This window comes from Triticum aestivum, chromosome 6D, assembly GCF_018294505.1.
Source record: "Triticum aestivum cultivar Chinese Spring chromosome 6D, IWGSC CS RefSeq v2.1, whole genome shotgun sequence".
Lineage (NCBI taxonomy): Eukaryota > Viridiplantae > Streptophyta > Magnoliopsida > Poales > Poaceae > Triticum > Triticum aestivum.
This window is the reverse complement of record NC_057811.1, coordinates 469,041,598-469,046,344: the sequence shown is the minus strand read 5'-3', so window position 1 is coordinate 469,046,344 and position 4,747 is coordinate 469,041,598. Positions and strand designations below refer to the sequence as shown.

The following is a 4,747-nucleotide window of genomic DNA, read 5'->3' as shown; positions in this document are numbered from 1 at the left end:
CCCGGTTGGTGCCACCAACCGGGACTAAAGAGGGCATTGGTCCCGGTTCGTGGCACCAACCGGGACCAAAGGCCTTTAGTCCCGGTTGGTGCCACCAACCGGGACCAAAGAGTTCCCTATATATACCCCATCGCCACAGCAGAGCACTCCACAGTGCTCTGTTTTTTCTGGCCGGTGAGGGGAGGGCATTTGGGTGCTCTAGCTCACCTCCTATGCACATGAGGTGTTCGATGAAATGTCTGAGCCACACTAGTTAATATTTGTCCTCTCGAAACTCGACCTCCGAGCTCCATTTTCCCCGAGATTTGTCTAGGTTTAGCGGTCCGTCACGTCCCGTCCCCGTCTTCACCGCCGTCGATCGCCCGCGCCGATCTCGTCGCCAGCACCACCGTGGTGAGCCTCTTGTTCTTATCTTCTTTCTGAAAGGAAAAAAATTCTTACTTTAGATAGTTACTTGTCTAATTTTGTTACTTTTATTATTCCTTCTTAATACATAGTGCGATGGTTTTGGTATCCGCCCTCGTCGGCCCTCGTCCTGTCTATGATTCGGATGTGGTATATATTATCTTTTTATAACTATTTGGTTCATTTATTGTTTATGACAAATATACCGACCAACGTGACATAGATTTTATTTATCTAGGAGGTGGTTGAACCGGAAATTCTAACCGACCCTATTGTCAAGAGGTTAAATTTAGTTGAAGAAGAAATAATTACTTGAAGGAAAAAAAATTGAGGAGGAGACGATGATATTGGAGTTGCATGTTGCAGATGTTGTCGATGTTCACAAGATCAAGATGGATGCAATGCGCTTGAAGATTAGAAAGATTAGAAAATATGCCATTCATACCGAGGCTTGGTATCATTATGCCGTTGGATCAACTGTTACCTTGGTTGTGATTATGATCGCATTTGTTTTCGCATTGAAATGTTTTACATAGTTTCAAATTGTATGGTTTAATTAATTAGATGCTCTGGAGAGCTATATATATGTTGTTAGATGAGAACTATGTATGTACTTTGGATTTAACGTGATGATGAACTTCTATTAATTTGGTCACTTAATTATCTATTCATGATGTTCTGTAATGGTTTTTGACACACTTAATTATATATAATGCACGCAGATGAACCGGCAATGGATGTACGGTGACAGACACACCTCCGAGTACATTAAGGGCGTGCATGATTTTCTCGAAGTGGCTGAGGCAAACAAGCAGAATGGTTTTATGTGTTGTCCATGCCCTATATGTGGGAATACGAAGTCTTACTCTGACCGGAAAATCCTTCACACCCACCTGCTTTACAAGGGTTTCATGCCACACTATAATGTTTGGACGAGGCACGGAGAAATAGGGGTTATGATGGAAGACGGCGAAGAAGAAGAGGACGGTGACAACTATGTGCCCCCAGAATATGGTGATGCTGCAATGGGGGAAGCTGCTGAAGATCAAGAGGAACCATACGATGTGCCCAATGATGCTGCAAGGGGGAAGCTGCTGAAGATCAAGAGGAACCAGTGCCCGATGATGATGATCTCCGCCGGGTCATTCACTACAGGAATCAGCTACTTTGCCGTCTGCCACGGCAGACGGCAAAGGCAAGGATGGCGGACGGCAAAGGCCTTTGCCGTCTGCCGCGGACGGCAAAAGGCTCCGGCAAAGTAGGCTACGGTAAAGAGCTTTTTTGCCGTTTGCTTTTTGAAGCGGACGGCAAAGGGGCCTTTGCCATCAGCAGCGGACGGCAAAGGTCATGGCTCTTTGCCATCAGCTGGCAGACGGCAATGACTGGCTCTTTGCCATCCGCTGGCAGACGGCAATGACTGGCTCTTTGCCGTCTGCCAGCTGATGGCAAAGAGCCTATATTTGCCCATTTAATTCTGTTTTTTCTTATATCAATTCATTTTCACAGAAAATCAAACACACACACACACACACAGAGATATATATATGACCAATAGTCATGAACACATAGTAGCAAGTTTCATCCATACATATACATAGTTTCATCAATATTACACGGTTTCATCCATAGGTAGCAAGTTTCACAAAGTCAAAACAAAAACTATAGACAAGCACTCCATATCTGAAATTACAAGAAATGACCTAAAACTAAATATCTATTTTCCTAAAAACTATCTTATTACTAAGATCTTCTCTGGATCTTCTTCTTTTCTTCCAACCTGCATAACAAAAACACTAAGAAAGAGAGAATGGGTTAGGAGTAGAAATGTAGCATTTCACTTGGTGAAATGCAATGTTTAGTTTTTATGTACGTTTAACACACGGAAAGCTGGAGAGCATGCTGAGAGTTTTCTTGCCTGAGGACCAGGGTAGCCACCAACGGGCCAGCCAAGGGGCCAGTTCACATCCTTCTGGAGGAGAGTGTACTCCTGCTCAATTCCATACCTGTTTTGGTTCAGAGATAGGCCTAATCAGTGCTAATCTATATTGTACAACTTATTATGTTCTCACGTGTGTATGTGTGTTAAGACACAAGAGCGCTACTACAACTTTTATATGAAACACTGCAACAACAAAAAACTTGAAATATCGACGGAGGTATTCGTACCATCTCTCCTCAGCTGCAACCTTCGAGGTGTTGAAGATCTTGGCAGCATTGTGCCTCTTGTTGGTGGGGATTGGAACACCTTGTGGTGTGTAGCAGTCGCACATAACCTACAAGGAGTAATAAATAGGAAAAGATCAACAAACCAACGACTTTGCGCCAAATACAGTAGAAACTTGGCCTCTGATTTAGCTGAAGATTTTTTTTTCTCAGTTCAAGTATTTAAGATTTGTGTTAGCCAAGTAGGTCAACTAGTGGAATTTGCAGCGTTTCCTTGTATTCAGCTGGAAGTAGAATATTTGCAGCCTTTCCTTGTATTCAGCTGGAAGTTCTTCATAAATCCCCCTCAAGATTGTCATTCCAGGATTGTTATCATCAGATTGTACAGTGGTGTGTACGTACAAGATGCAGAACGAACCCTCTGGCAACTCGGTGCGGAGCTTGTGAAACACATACCTCTTCAGACGTCCACCATCTATAACAGGAGCTGGAATACAAAAATAAAATGCCATCTGAGTGTTACAGGGAGCGGTAGAAACTAATACTCCCTCCGTTCAAAAATAAGGGTCATGATTTTAGTTCAAATTTGAACTAAAACCACGACGCTTATTTTGGAACGGAGAGAGTATCATATTAGCGGCAAAGCTTGTAGCATCAGAACATCAAGTGCCTGTAGAAGTTGTGAACCTCCCTTGTGTCGAATGGTGATCGTGTCTGTGAGGTGATTTTGAGAAATAATGCAAGGTTATCCAACAGGATGTTAAGCCAATATGACATGGAAAGGAACCATCCACTACTAGCAAAGAAACTACATATAAATTGGCATGTAAGTTCCCTTATAAAATGGTATGATCGAGTCTGCCAACTGATTTTGAGAAATAATAGTACTCCCTCTGTAAACTAATATAAGATCTTTTAGATCACTACTTATTAGTAGTTTACAGAGGGAGTACCAATTTGCAGTACTGAATCTGTTATCAAACCTGAAACTAGATCAACAGGGGATGGTACCACTAGCAAAGAAGCCACATACAAAGCAGATAACTATCGAAATGAACAATCATGAACCGTGCCTCTCCAAAATCCAGAATTTTCAATTTTTGACAACCGGTCACAATAGAATTGCTAATTTGCTCGAGACATAAATATGCTGAAATCCTAAGTACATCATGCATTTATCACTCCATACCAACTCCAGTAATGCAGCTATGAGCTAACAGCAAAGAATTCATCGAACGACTCGCACCAAACCCTAGACGCGCACCAGCAATCCCCAAATACCACCCGATAAATCCCAGGATGAGGAGAGGACGGGAAGTAACGGGAGGGGTTTGGCGCACCGGGGAAGAACTTGCCGACGACCCGGACGACGGGCCGGCCGGATCTGTCCGCGCCCTGCACGCGGACTACCTGGAGCTCCGGCGAGGAGGAGGCCCGTGCGGCGAGGGGTAGGCCGGATCCGGAGTGGCCGGACCTCCCGAGGCCGGATCCGGGCGCGAGGCAGCGTGGGGCGCCGGCGGCGACGCGGGGACGCGGGCGGGGCGCAGAGGAGCTCGGTGCTCGGCTCCCATGGCGGCAGCGGATCTTGAGGTTGGGGCGACGGGCGACGAGGCTTCCGCGGCAGGGCCGCGAGCTTGTGGGGAGGTGGCGGTGCACAACGCGGCGCGAGGCGGCGGGGCTCCTAGGTTCTGGTGAGGTGGCGGCGCGCACCGGCGGGCGGAGGCAAGGTGGCGCAGCGGCACGGGGTCGAGGGAGGCGGGGTCGGGCGGCGCTCGGCTGTGGGGCAAGGGCGGAGAGAGAGGGGATAGAGATAGAGGAGGTGGGGGCAACGGTTTTCCTTTTACCCGAAAAAAAGATAGCCACCCTCTTTGCCGTCCGCCAGCAGATGACAAAGAATCTTTGCCGTCTGCTGGCACCTCTTTGCCGTCCGCTGGCAGATGGCAAAGATTCTTTGCCATCCGCCAACAGACGAAAAGAAATGACAGATGGCAAAGACCTTCTTTGTCGTCTGCCTGTTCTTTGCCGTCTGTTGTTTGGTAGGTGATGGCAAAGACCTTCTTTGCCGTCCGCAAGCAGACGGCAAAGAACTGGCAGACGGCAAAATCCCTGATTCCAGTAGTGATTGTCGATGCAAGGACGCAATGCAAAAGTCAAAAGGAGAAGCTGAAGTTCGATCGCA

General features: G+C 46.7%; 1 long non-coding RNA gene across 1 annotated transcript; it reads right to left on the bottom strand.

The window, feature by feature from the left end:
- Nucleotides 1-2,163: 2,163 nt before the first annotated feature.
- On the bottom strand, nt 2,164-4,149 carry LOC123142056 (uncharacterized). The gene is made up of 3 exons (XR_006470507.1): nt 3,909-4,149; nt 2,572-3,055; nt 2,164-2,408 (listed from the first exon to the last, which is right to left on the bottom strand). It is a non-coding gene; the product is annotated as an uncharacterized lncRNA (long non-coding RNA).
- Between the last annotated feature and the right edge of the window lie 598 nt (nt 4,150-4,747).